Here is a 15822-nt window from a genome sequence, read left to right as displayed (position 1 = left end):
CATCCGAGCTGGAGTTCCAAGTAGGGGACTTTGTACTCCTGAAAGTATCTCCTTGGAAAGGAGTGATCCGATTCAGGAAGAAGGGCAAGTTGGGGCCCCAGTACATCAGTCCATTCAGAGTGACCGCAAGGGTGGGCAAGGTAGCATATCGGTTAGAGCTACCTGTGGAGTTGAGCCAGATTCACGATACCTTCCACGTGTCGCAGTTGAGGAAATGTATAGCTGACGAGTCGGTGGTGGTACCTTTGGAGGATATTCAAGTGGATGCGAGTCTGAATTATGCGGAAAGGCCAATCGCGATCCGGGATCGGAAGATCAAAGTTCTAAGGAACAAGGAGGTGTCATTGGTGCAAGTCCAGTGGCAACATCGAAAAGGGTTCGAGCTGACCTGGGAGCTAGAGTTGGAGATGTGAGAGCAGCATCCAGAGTTGTTTGTCGAGCAGGACTTCGAGGGCGAAGTCTGATTCTAGTGGGGGAGAATTGTAACATCCGGATTCCCAGGTATCCTATGTTAAGTATTTATATTAAATATATGAGAGGGACTTGGCGAGTAGGCACTCAGACTCGCCGAGTGGGATCGTGCATCTTTTGGTCTGATTTAATGAAGGACTCAGCGAGTCCATGAGTGGACTCAGCGAGTCCATGCTGTTTAATGAAACCCTAATTTCTCGGGTTTAGGACCTATTTAAGGACCCTTATAGCTACCATTTACGGCTACCAGACCCTTGAGAGAAACCCTAATAGTGCTTGAGCGTTTGTGAGAGAGAAGAAGCCACTATTGGACCTTTTGGGTTTGTTTTGAAAGAAGAAGTTGATTCCAGCTTAGAGGAGGCCAAGGAGGTTGCATATTTGTGGATTTCAAGCAGAGGGCATCATCTTTGAGGTAGCATATCGACCCTCTTTCTGTTTTGTTAAAGAATCCATGGATCTAAGGTTTCTTATACCCTTTATTGGGATGATTTGTTGGGAATATGGTCCCTTATCATGTTTAGACTTCAGATCTAGACCCACAGTGGTCCAGAGAATGTTATCCATCTTGCTTTATGTTGAGTTATGGAAGAAATGGACTTAGAATGTTGTATTTGGGGCTAAATCATCAAGTAATGTCGTTTGAATGTTGCATGAGTATCAGGTTCGAACCTTTACATGTTTATTGAGCTTGGGGAGGTTAGATCTACGGATTAGAGGAACAGATCTGACCTCAGAAGCTCATTTGAGTGTCAGCATGGAAAGAACTCGCCGAGTCCATGAGCGAACTCGACGAGTCGAGTCGGGGTTGCCCCGCGATTCGTGACAGGTGTAACCTGTCGAGTGGAATGATGACTCGACGAGTCAAGAGGGGCTAAAAGGATTCAGAGAACCCGTGTGGACTCGCCAGATCGCCCATGTGCACTCGACGAGTCGGGTCAAAGTTTGACCATTGACTTTCGTTGACTTTAGGGTTTTGGTCAAGACTGATTCAGGAGAGTTCAAGGTAGGGTAGAATGGCCTTCTACCCAGTTTGTAGAGATGATATCATGAGAGAATTATGATCAGGATGTTATTTGAATAATAGGAGGAGGCTAAGTTGGGACATCGAGCACGAGAGTTTATCCGACTTCACTGAGGTGAGTCTTCTCACTATACTGTACCTGGAAGGATATTATTTTCTTAATATGAACGATTTTCTTCAAATAAATGGGTATCCAAGAAACCAACCTCAATGTTGAATATTAAATGGATACAAAAAGTCTCATAAAAGTTTTGTCTTAAAATAAATAAATAAATAATAAAATTAAAAAAATAATAATAAATAAAAAATGGAGAAAATCAGGTGAAAGGTGATGAAAATTGAGTTAAAAAGGAGAAAGTTTGTTGAAGAAATCATTTTTTTTTTGATTTTTAATGGTTGGAAATGACAAAAGCTAAAAAGGTTGAAAAAGTGGGTGAAAAATGACATTTTCTGCAAAATGAGGGTTGCAATTTGACATTACAGCAAAAAGTGGGTTGAAACTGTCAGTGTACTACAAACAAAGGGTCAGATTCGGAATTATTCCCAAAATGTTGTCACTTTCGGAATTTGGGTAAAAAGTGTGAATTGATTAAAACATTAAGGGTCAAATTTGGAATTACAATAAAAAATGAAGTTTGATTGATATATTGGGCTGAATTTGATTCTTAGCTGGTTCTTTAGGGGCCAAAAGTGTAACTGTAAGGAAATCCTCATTTTGCATCGGGTAAGGAACGAACAAATGGCTTTGCAGAAATTGAAACTCGTAATCGACACTTGCTCTTCGGATCTTCTAACGGAAATCAATCGGAACACGCAATTCACAATTGGACTCGTATTTAAGTTAGGAATTTACCATTCATCTCCGAATCACTCCGAGCGTTCGGAGTTCTAGGAACGAATCGGAGTCGGAGTTCTGTCGTTCGGAGTTCTGTTGTTCGGAGTTCTAGGCTCGGAAGGAATCGGCTTCGCACTACAACACTTTCGGAGTTTATGTGTTCGGAGGTTGCAAATCAGAAATCGCAATCGGAGTTAACATGTTCATAAATCTCCTGTCGGTTTCGGTATTGTATCTCATTATCAAATTGGAAATCGGAGGAGTTTGTATCTTATAATCTCGTTCGTAATTTAATTGGAAATCGGAACCTGAATGAAGACGTATTTCGATTTTGACTTAAAGTCAAACAACGAGTTTACATTCGGTTAAATGAAGAAGACGCTTCAGTTTATAATTTCAGTCCTTGGAGTTCTATTAGCTTGGCAGTTCCAACCCATTTTTCCAAACTGTTCATAAATTCTTCAATTTTACCACATTAACCACTTCTTACCAAAATATTTTCACTTATTATCCCTTTCTTTTGTCTTATTCTTTTTAATCCCTTCTAAATAAATTGCCTCTTATTCTATTCTTTTTTTTTTCCAATATTTAAAAATCAAAAAATACAAAATCAATTTTTGTTATTTTTCCGTTTTGTTTTTTTAGAATCATGAATATTCAAAATGGATTTATTTCATCAAACCTGACGGGTTTTTGAAGATCTATTTTGGCAAACTCGCTCATTATGACAGAGAAGATTATACGACTTACTCTATGAGATAGCGATGATTGTTGGTGATTCTTCTTAACTTTACAAATTCTCTCCATGGTATTCGTTGAAGATTCAAGAGGGAGTGATGATTATTCAAGGGGGGGGGGGGGTCGTATTTGGAAGATAATATATGTTTCTCTCGCTTTGAAGATGTAACACCCCAAATTTTAGAACCAAAAAAAAATCATCATCAGATTCAAAATCCCAAAATCACTAATGCGGAAAATCATGGTGTGATGCGATGCCATCAAGCCGGCCCTTTCCCTTTCGAGCTGGAAGTACCTGAAACCAAAACTGAAAACCATAGGCACGAAGCTGACTGAGTTTCCCTACCACATATAAATCATAAACATATTTCCAGGCATATCTGGGTGCCCGACCTACCCTACTGAGAATACATGGGTGCTTAACCTACCCATGTCAGACATACCACGGTGTTTGTCACACCCTGAAACCAATGGCGGAAACGTTCCGGGGCGGAGGACGTCATTTAGTATCGCAACGAATGTACATAGTAAGAGTAGTAAACACAAACATTACATTACATAGAAATATTTACATTGTCTGAAAACAAAGTGTTACAAGTGTTATACATATATATATCATATGAACAAAAGCTAAGACGAGTCTTCTATACGCTCCGTCTTCTCTAAAGATCGCAGGGTACCTGTCTAATGCAAACCTGAGAATACAAGCAGTTTGAAAATCAGCATAAAGCTAGTGAGTTCATAAGCGGTTTGTTTTTGTAAAAGAACAAGTTTCCTTTGGTTTTCTGAAAAGGTCGTTATCCAAGAAAATCCCATATTTTCTTATAAGTAAAGTTTAGTTATCCATTTGTTACACAGTTTGGTTAAGAGCAGTTATGTTATCTCAGGAAAAACCCTTATTTTCCTAAAAGTCGTGGTTAGTTCTTGGTTCGGAATACAATGTACTAGTTGTTGGATTAGTGTCTAAGGCTGTAACTATATTTGGTAAGTACTTGACCCGATTGTGCATGGTCCTTTTGGGTTGCCTTCACCATAGCAACTTGACAGGGTGATTTAGAGAGAAGAGATATTATTATTAATGTATTACAAGGATAATATGTTAAAGGAATAATAATATTATTTGATTAATATAAGTCATAAATTAATTAGGAATTAATTTGGTGACTTAAAGAGATTAATTGAATAAAGGGGCATAAACTGTCAAATGTGTGAAAGTTGTATTTTGAGCTAATAACCCTTATGGATATGGGTTGGACGATTTTAGGGATGTAGATCACCTAGAAATCGTCCAAGGCCTTATCTAGAAGGGATATTGGATTGCTTTGAGGCTAGTTATCCAATTAGGGTTTTAGGGTGAAACCCTAGGAGCTCACAAGTATAAATAGACCCTTGGGGTTGTGGAAATCGGACCCTTGTTATTGGAGTAACCCTAGAGCCGATTTCCCTCTTCCTCACCTCTCTCAAATCATCTTCTTGCTAGTTGGTGTTTGTAAGCCATTAGAGGAGTGACATTTGTGACTCCAAGCTCCAAGAAGAGGAAGGTTTCAAGAAAGTAACTCAAGGTATTATTCTAGATCTGTTTTTCATATGTCTTATTGTTAGTTTACATTAGATCTAGCCATGAAAGTCTTGGATATATTGCATGTTCAATTAGAGAAACCTAGATCCAAGCTATAGGGTTGTATCTGCACTAGGGAAATGTGACAACCCGAAATTTCCATTTGTACGAACCTCATCTATTCAATAGAAGCTAGTTCAGTTTCAGTGATTTTCAAGCTTTTCCGAACAAGTTTGAGTACATTAGGGTTTATGTTTTAGAGGATATCAGGAGAGTGGATGCTCCTGGTTTTGTGAAAATTGGGCATTCCAAGTTTCATACTGTTACAGTCCTATATCCAGAATAAAAATATTTTCTGCCAAAATATTCCAGGACTACAAATAGTTTCTGAATTAAATTAATTCATTATTCACAATTCCAAATAGAGAAAAACCATATTCTCTCTGACGGATCTTCGGGTTTTCATCCCATATTGTGAGTCTACTTTTCTATATGTGATTCAATACTTGTTAGATGCTTATTAACAACAATAACATGTTTAGATTACAAGATCCGGGAGTTTACCGCCCAAGAACGTTCTTGGGGAGTAAACTCCAAAATGGAACATTATGGCTTCCTAGTCCCGATTCCCTGTTAGACAACTTGTTTAGGGGTTAAGGTATAATCTTTATGGACCAAAAAGCAACCAAGAAACACAAGTTCTTGGAGTTTACGGCCAAGGAACTACCTTGGGCCGTAAACCCCTTTTCAAGGGCAATTAGTGCCCTAAACTTCCCCTAATGCTTAAGGAACTTTACCCTCAAATGCTTGTGCTTAATTAGGACATCAAAACCCTTCAAAATCATAATTTTGTAGGAATTTACGGCCAAGAACCCCTCTTGGGCCGTAAACCCCTTTTACTAGGGTAAAATGCATTCCAATCTCACCTTAAGCCTTAAGACAATTTACCTTGAACCCTTGGGACTTAAATGGAGAGAAAAGCACATAAAAACCACTCCTTGAAAGGAGTTTACGGCCAAGGAACATATCTTGGGCCGTAAACTCCAAGTGAAGGCACAAAAGTGTGCCTCTTGTCCCCATTAGCCTTAGATAAATTCATGGAAGCCATCCTTGATGTTTAAGAGCCTCAAAACAATTAAAATCCAAGAGTTTACGGCCGTAAACTCTAGGGTGAATGGACTTTCGGCCGTAAACTCCCATATGGAGTGTTCTAGAGCCTTAAACTACTTCATGTGTTATTCCAACAAAGCTAGGAGTGTTCTAGGATCAAGATAGCACCACAAAACACCCAAAACCACCATTTGAGGAGTTCACGGCCATAAACCCATGAGTTTACGGCCGTAAACTCCAAGGTGTGGGGTTTGTTGGGTGGTGAACTCCTATACAAGGCCATTTGATGTTTCAAACCCTTTTGCCTTGTCCCGTAGCAACTTAGATGCAACCATTTGAACCTTAAACACTCATAAAAGTGTTTAAATGTTTTCTAAGTGTCTTAACTTATTTATTTAAGTTATTATTTGTCTAATTAGTTATATATATGCTTATTATATGATAACTAGGCTCGTACGTGTAAACCAGTCTCCGTTTGCCACCTAGCACGGTGTCCGACACTGCAATCCAAACGACTCACCACAAGTGAGTTCATACCCCTTGAATCAACCCTTGAAATGATTTTAAGTGTTTTAAATACTTTATGGGGGGGGGGGGGAATACAAGTCAAATACTTATAGTTATTACTTCAATCACATGTGATTGCATTTAATCACATGTGATTAATAACTAGGAAAACAACGATTTTTACCACTGTTCAAACTGTTTATCAAACTACTTTACTTTGAAATGTTTTACAAACTCTTTTACTATCCAAACTTATTTATAGACTGTGATTTAAACAAATGCTTCTTATACTTAAACTGTTTCATCAACTTATGCCTTTAAATTGTTTTATAGATCGACATCAAGTCGATCTCCTCTTGATATCATATTTATGCTTCAAATGTTTTATGAAAACTTATTTATGCTTTATATATTCAATTGCATGCCCATATATGTATAGATGTATAAATAATGTTTAAAGGACTTAGGAAGGCCATCCGCCCTATTTCCTTTTCGCGCCTTGAGATGTGGTCTGGTGGGATTTCGAGTGACGATCCGAAGGTCGTTTCCATATTACTTATATATCATATATACATGTATAGACATAAAAGTACTTCCATAATTCATACTTATCAGTACATCATTAGTTAGTTACCATCGGGGTAACACAGGAACAATACATATACAGATATACGAGAAACAATACATATACAGATATACGAGAAACAATACATATACAGATATACTAGAAACAATACATATACAGATATACTAGAAACAATACATATACGGATATACGAGAAACAATACATATACAGATATACGAGAAACAATACATATACAAATATACGAGAAACAATACATATACAGATATACGAGAAACAATACATATACATAAATACGTAATAATTGTGATCCACTGTGTCGGAGCATGCCTTAAATGTCATGACCTGAGTTGTAGCCAGAATTCTCTTGGAGGGGGAGCGTGAGTTTGCGTATAGATCTATACTGGATTAACTATCCTACACCTTGCTGCTAGCTACAGCCGGACCTGCAGGTCTGCGGGTGCCAAACGTCATTTCCTTTATTACGACCATTCATTATGTCGTTGTTACCAGTCGATAGCATGGTGCAATTTATCACATTATACCTTAATATAAATCCGGTTTAAGGTAGTAGTATTTAGTACAACAGTAGTCTTATTATACAAAGCTACAGTACTACAATGATTTACCCATTACATATTTTAGTGATAATCTCACTTAAGCATTAGTGTACAAACTATATTTTTAACAAATAATAGATATACTTGGGTAATTACACACTTTTACAACGGACAAGTTTACAAAACCGTTTAGCCTTGGTAGAAGGTTACTTTTATAGAAAATATAGGATTTTCTGGGAGATTCAAACTTTTACAAACACTTTCAAACATTTACTTACATTTTTACAAACTTATACATTGAGACAGGTCCAAACGTTTTTACAAGAAACATTGACACTAAAATACTTATGAACTCACCAGCTTAATGCTGATAAACTCTTTCAAAATAACTTGTATTCTCAGGTCATCAGTAGACAGGTACCGAGGCCAGCTTTTGAGAAGATGGAGTGCATTCAAGACTCATCTCATATTATTTTGTTATACATTATTTTTGGTGTCTATAACTGTACAGAACACACTTGTATTAAAATTATATATTTAATGCAATGGATGATGTTGTTTGCTTATTTACATTTACTGTGTTGTGATACTATACATGACGTCCTCCGCCTCAGAACGTTTCCGCCGTTCTTGGTTTTGGGGTGTGACAGGAAAGTTCTTATGTCGAAAACCCATCAGTGGTATCAGAGCCAAGATTGGTTTCAATTGAATGTGATGCTTAACTATTTTGCTTGCTGGAAATTGTTTTTCTTCACCTCTGTCCGACCCAACTCGGCGAGTCAGTGTTTGGACTCAGCGAGTTGGCCCTACACGGCGAGTCCAAAGCTTAACTCGGCGAGTCCGAGCATCAAACAGAGGATAATTCGGGATTTTATTGTTGTTTTGTCTTGGATTGATACCTAAATCGTTTTATTATGTAAAAATCCGAATTTTAACCTAATTTAATGATTATCCTTGACATAAATATAGATAATTTCAAATCTTTTAAACACTGATTATTTATGTGATAAATATGGACTATTTAAGATTATTTGGTAATTATCTAATGACTAAAATTGGATTAGGTCAAATATAGATAATTATGAAATTAATGGTTTAATTTGAATTATTTGTTATTTGATCCCTATTGTTTTGAAAAGGTTCAATATCTATCCCGAAGTTTTGAAATTTTAATATTGTGATTAATAGTTTAATTTAGAAGAATTTAAATTTCAACCCCTAGAGTTTTACAAGTTTAAAATTCAACCCTATACTATTATATTATTAAAAGCTTAATATATATATATATATATATATATATATATATATATATATATATATATATATATATATAAGTAAAATTAAAATGCTAGTCTTACCATTAGTAGGCCTCATTCACGAAGCCGGTCTATAAGGTGGGTATAAGGTTGCTTCCTATAAAATGGCGTTTAATAGGTGTACACTCACACCCACCGCTTGCTTGACCGGTGGAGGGTCGTTAGCCAAACGGGTAGGATAGGGCAATTCTCTCTCCTCATTAATAAGTATAATGAATCTATAAAGTAACTAAACTATTTTATAAAATTCCCAATCTTAGTTACTTTAGGAGAAGTGAATTTATGCAATCCCATGAAATTGCACTTTGCACCCTTGCTAAGAAGTTAGTGGAGCGTGTGTGGTTTACCGGCACACTAATTGGTTCTAAGCAAAGGTGGAAAAGGGTGATTCATTGTTTATCATAGTTCGATGGAGCGTGTGTGGTTTACCGGCACATCTAATAGATGATTGTAACAATGAAGGCACCATGTAGATTTTCATGGTAATTCACACCCACTTTGTGATCCTCGGTATCCCAGTCACAAACTAGAGGGGCATATTGAGATTTAAACATGCCATTGAAAGGTTCAATGAATCTCAAAGGAAATCTAGGAATTCTCAATAAAACTTAAGGTTATGTTTTCAAGGTGAAGAATTAGTGAATCGTCATTCACTTACCTCCAAATTATTTGCATGTTGGATTACGGCATCCCTTTTTTGATATGTAAATAATGTTGTTGGGTCCTAGCCCTAATTTTTCATTTTGGGTGTTTAATTAGGGATCCAATTCTAATCAAACTTTGTCCTTTCTATTTGTAGATTTCGAACGCAAACAACGCTGTTGCTAACTCATTCACGTTAATGAGTCTTTGCCAAAAGGTGACCTTTGATGGTACGAACTTTAGCGAATGGATAAGATACATTCGCACCATTGCACGCTACGAGGACAAAGAGTATGTCCTCGATGAAAAGCTCAAGAAGGTCAACCCATAAATCGCTACTCCCGAAGAGATGGCTGTATTTGAGACACACGAACGTGATGCAACGAAAGTCCATTACATCATGATAGCCACTATGAACCAAGAATTCCAAAAGTCCTATGAGGACATGTATCCCTATGAAATGCATCAAGACTTGATGGAGAGATACCACCAAGCGCGAGGAAAGAGCGCTACAAGATCATCACCAACATGATCACCGCTAAGATGGGAAATGGAGAATCGTTAACCGTGCACTTGCAAAAGATGCAAAGATATGTCGATCGTCTTCGCAAGTTAAATGTTAACTTTTGGGAGGATTTGGCCATCGACATTGTTCTTCACTCCTTGCCTTCATGCGATAACCAATTTTGGATGACCTACCACATGAACAAGGAAGAGGTCACCCTAAGCAAACTCCAAGGACTCCTAAGGACTGCTGAGAGCAACCTAAAGGACAAGTCTGTTGCACTAACTCGCGCACGAACCACTGCTCCTGTTTTGGCTATAGGGCAGGGAAGGGGAAAGAAGAGGAAGGCTCCGTCAAAGAGCCACCGCAAGGGAAAGTCCCAAGATGGTTCCTCTTCTAGTGGGACCAAAGTTGATCCCGCTAAGCCCAACCCTAACCCGAAGGAGGCCGAGTGCCATCATTGCCACAAAATAGGGCATTGGAAGAGAAGTTGCCCTGAATATCTGCAAGCCATCAAGGATGGAAAGATCAAGCCATCTTTTGCAGGTATATACACAATTAAATCTAACAATTCACCTCATACTATTTCTTGCGTTCTTGATACAGGATGTGGTTACCACATTTGTTCTGATTTGCAGGGACTAAGAAGAGATAGAGATGTGGAGCAAGGAAGAATAAATCTAATCATGGGGAACAGAAGATTGTCTCCTGTCACCAAGATTGGAGTGTATTCTTTAGTGCTTAGTAATGGATTAGGTTTAGATTTAAATAATTGTTGCTACTCGCCAAATATGGCAAGAAATATCATTTCATTTCATGGTTTGTTTAGACAAGGATTTAGATATTCGTTTAATAATATGAATGGTTCTATTTATGCTTATCTAAGTGGTGTTTTATACTTTGAAGCAATGCCTTGTAATGGAATTTATGAAACTGTTATGGTTATAGATAGCCTAGGAAATGATGTGTTGTGTATGGATTCTTCCAATAGTATGGATAAAGCATCCTTGTGGCATTGTCGTCTTGGACATGTCAACAAGAAGCGCATAGCCCAACTCCAAAAGGATGGAGTGTTGGAGTCATTCGACCTTAAGGAAGATGACACGTGTGAGTCTTATTTACTTGGAAAGATGACCAAGTCACCCTTCACTGGCACTTGTGAGAGGGGTGATGGTTTATTGGATCTCATACATACCGATGTATGTGGGCCCTTTAGATCCACCACAAAGGATGGAAACCGCTTCTACATGACTTTTACCGATGATTATAGTAGATATGGGTATATTTACTTAATCAAGCACAAGTCTGAAACGTTTGAAAAGTTCAAAGAGTTCAAGAATGAAGTGGAGAATCAATTGGGCAGGAAAATCAAGATGCTTCGATCCGATCGAGGAGGAGAGTACCTAAGTCTTGAATTCCACGACTATCTTAAGGAATGTGGAATAGTTTCACAATTGACGTCACCTAGGACACCGCATTTAAATGGTGTGGCAGAAAGGCGCAATCGAACCTTGTTATACATGGTTCGTTCATTGATGAGTCGTGCTTCGCTACCTATCTCATTTTGGGGTTATGCCTTAGAGACTGCTGCCCATATCCTTAACCGAGTCCCTACAAAGAACGTTGCCAAAACACCTCACGAGATGTGGACAGAGAAAGCTCCCTCGTTGGCACATATCAAGGTTTGGGGTTGTGAAGTTTTCGTAAGAAGAGAAACTCATGACAAGCTCGAACCCCATAGTGAGCGATGTATTTTCATCGGCTACCCGCAGAAATCCTTTCGATATCTCTTCTATAGACCAAGTGACAATGTTGTCTTCGTTGCGAGGAGAGGGGTTTTTTTAGAGAGAGAACTCATAAGACAAGGAGACAGTGGGAGGCATATCGATCTTGAAGAGATTCAAGAGTCGAGTGATGAAGGAACCTCTACCGCTGGCGCTCAACCCGAAGAGGAAACTCCGGTTGAACCAATTGACGAGTCATTACCTCTTAGACGTTCCGAAAGAGTTAGAGTTCGACCCCAGTTGTATGGTTTTCATATTACTACCGAAGGGGACACGTATATTGATGATAGTACACTAATAAATCTAGATGAACCTAATTGCTATAAGGAAGCCATGGCAGGCCCGGAGTCTGCAAAATGGAAAGAGGCAATGGACAACAAGATTCAGTCCATGTATGACAACCAAGTTTGGAATTTGGTTGACAATGTGCCCGGACGTAAGACGGTTGGGTGCAAATAGATCTTCAAGAAGAAGACCGACGTGGATGGGAATGTGCACACATATAAGGCGCGATTGGTGGCGACGGGCTTTACTCAAACTCCCGGAGTTGACTATGATGAGACCTTCTCACCAGTTGCTAATATAAAATATATTAGGGTGATGCTAGCTATTGCCGCATTTCATGATTATGAGATATGGCAAATGGATGTCAAGACCGCTTTCCTTATTGGGAAGTTGGTTGAGGATGTTTACATGGCTCAGCCAGAGGGTTTTGTCGATCCAAAGCATCCAAATAGAGTGTGAAAGCTTGAGAAGTCCATTTATGGACTTAAGCAAGCATCTCGCAGATGGAATCTTTGCTTTGATGAGAAAGTCAAAGAGTTTGGATTTGTACGAAGCAAAGATGATTCATGTGTATATGTCAAGGCCAGTGGGAGTATAGTTAGCTTCCTCGTTTTGTATGTCGATGACATACTACTCATAGGAAACGACATCCCGACTCTGCAGGAAGTTAAGTCCTGGATCGGGAAGTGTTTCGCTATGAAGGACCTCGGAGAGGCTTCCTATATTCTAGGAATAAGGATAGTGAGAGAAATAAGTAAGAGACTAATAGGACTTAGTCAGAATACTTACTTAGATAAGGTACTAAAACGTTTTAGTATGGAAAACTAAAAAAAAGGAGAACTACCAAAACAAAGTAACACAAAATTGAGTAAGACTCAAAGTCCGAATACCGAAGCCGAGATAGCTGATATGAGCCGAGTACCTTACGCTTCTGCAGTTGGCTCGATCATGTATGCTATGACTTGTACTCGACCTGATGTGGCCTTTGCTTTGAGCATGGTCAGTAGATATCAAGGGAATCCTGGAAGAGCACATTGGATTGCGGTCAAGATCATCCTTAAGTACCTTCGGAGGACCAAGGAATGGTTTCTTGTCCTCGAAGGGAATGATTACTTAAAGGTGCGAGGGTATAGTGACATCAGTTTCCAGACCGACAGGGACAACTATCGTTCGCAGTCGGGATGGGTCTTTACCCTTAATGGAGGAGCGGTAACTTGGAAAAGTTCCAAACAGGAAACTGTAGCTATTTCAACGTGCGAATCAGAGTACATTGCAGTGAGCGAAGCGTCAAAAGAGGCAATATGGTTGAAGAACTTCATTGGTGATCTTGGAGTTGTGCCTGCTATAAAGGAGCCCATGGAAATTTTCTATGATAATGAAGGAGCGGTTGCCTTGACCAAGGAACCGAGAGATCATGGTAGATCTCGGCATATCGACAGAAAATATCACTTTATTAGACATCGACTAGAGGAAGGACACCTCGTGGTTAAGAGGATATCATCAGAAGATAACCCAGCATATCCGCTTACGAAGTGACTGAGCAGGGTTAAGCACTTGCAGCATGCTAGGAGTATTGGGCTGAAGGATGATATTAGTTTAGATTAGAAAGTTTTACAAACATGTAATAGATAAATGTAATTGAAACTTGATGATTAAATAAAAGAGTATTATTTATAAGTAAAGTTACCGTCTTATGTTGATTGTTTAGCTATTGTTTCACTTTGCATGTTTTGACTTCCAAAATAATTGAGTTTATTAAAAATCATCGAATTATTTAAACAGTCCACAATCGTTCATATGTTGGAAGTAGGTATGCATGAAGATTGTCATGAAATGGTGTGTAGATTGTCTAAATGGTATTAGACATAGCAAAGGTTTGCTGCAATGTTCATGAGTGCTTATGAACAAGTTTTGAGCATTGGAATAAACCCGCGCTTGCTGGAATCATTTTGGGGTGATCGCAAGATGATAATATCATATGGTCTTAAAACCTAGATATATGGTTTATTATTTACTAATTCGTTGTACATTGATAATGCGAAACCGCATCAGTAAATTGATGTCATAAAACGCATTGTTGTGTATGGTTGAATAGTCGATAAGTAAATGCATATAAGTCGAAGTTTATCTGTTACTTTTATCCTAAGAGGGTAAAAGCGATATCACGGCCGCTCAATGATTTGGTTTGACTTATGTGTCGAGCCCGGTCATGACTGAATTGATGTGTTCAATTAAGTTCTATGTCAAATAAATCTGAGATCGAGAAAAATAATTGTTGGACGACAAGTATGACAATCGTCTGCACGATATCAAAACAGAGGACTGTACGATCCCTTATCTACAGGACAGGTTACTAGTAAGATCAGAGTTGACAGTGTCTTTGAGAGCTACGATTGCTAATCGGATTGTGTTTGCATTTATAGTTACTAGACTTATCCATGTGGGAGACTGTTGGATTAGTGTCTAAGGCTGTAACTATATATATTTGGTAAGTACTTGACCCGATTGTGCATGGTCCTTTTGGGTTGCCTTCACCATAGCAACTTGACAGGGTGATTTAGAGAGAAGAGATATTATTATTAATGTATTATAAGGATAATATGTTAAAGGAATAATAATATTATTTGATTAATATAAGTCATAAATTAATTAGGAATTAATTTGGTGACTTAAAGAGATTAATTGAATAAAGGGGCATAAACTGTCAAATGTGTGAAAGTTGTATTTTAAGCTGATAACCCTTATGGATATGGGTTGGACGATTTTAGGGATGTGGATCACCTAGAAATCGTCCAAGGCCTTATCTAGAAGGGATATTGGATTGCTTTGAGGCTAGTTATCCAATTAGGGTGAAACCCTAGGAGCTCACAAGTATAAATAGACCCTTGGGGTTGTGGAAATCGGACCCTTGTTATTGGAGTAACCCTAGAGCTGATTTCCCTCTTCCTCACCTCTCTCAAATCATCTTCTTGCTAGTTGGTGTTTGTAAGCCATTAGAGGAGTGACATTTGTGACTCTAAGCTCCAAGAAGAGGAAGGTTTCAAGCAAGTAACTTAAGGTATTATTCTAGATCTGTTTTTCATATGTCTTATTGTTAGTTTACATTAGATCTAGCCATGAAAGTCTTGGATATATTGCATGTTCAATTAGAGAAACCTAGATCCAAGCTATAGGGTTGTATGTGCACATAGGGAAAGTTCTTATCTCCAAAACCCATCACTAGTATCTACCATACTTGTAGTATTAGATAAGTATTCTGAAATCCTGGTTATCCTATACACGAATGTCGATTATCTACTATACTTATCCGAAATTTCGAATCTTTGGAGACACTCAGAGACGTACACTAGTTGTATATTCGAACTTCTGGTGACATCCAAAGGCAGGTTTTAGACGTATTTCCGAAGCCCTGTCGATATCCAAAGGCGTATATTAGACGTATTTTAGAAACATTGTCGATATCCAAAGGCGTACTTTCAAATTATTTTCGAAACTTTGGTGACACTCAAAGACGTACACTAGCTGTATTTTTGAAGTTTTACTGCCATCCAAAGGCGTGCACTAGCTGTATTTTCGATGTTCTGGTACTATCCAAAAGCGTATTTTATTAGTAATAATCCTAATTTATGATTAGCATGAATCCTTCGTAAATTATAAAATGTAACATAGATTATAACATTTTATAAAGAGATCTACAATTAATTTGAAAGCTAACTCTGCAAGTTAAACGGTTGGTCAATACGGTTTCAGTGTTAAAAGCATAAGGAATATGATAACATTTCAAATGAAATAATAAGTTTGAGTACAAGATTTCCTTGTACTTTTGCTTGTATTCCCCCCTGAAAACATTGAAAAACATGGAAAAGGGTGTAGGGGTATGAACTCACCGGTCGAGAAATGTGTCGG

The sequence above is a fragment of the Lactuca sativa genome, chromosome 9 (assembly GCF_002870075.4).
Source record: "Lactuca sativa cultivar Salinas chromosome 9, Lsat_Salinas_v11, whole genome shotgun sequence".
NCBI classification, from domain to species: Eukaryota; Viridiplantae; Streptophyta; class Magnoliopsida; order Asterales; family Asteraceae; genus Lactuca; species Lactuca sativa.
Note: the sequence above shows the minus strand (reverse complement) of the source record.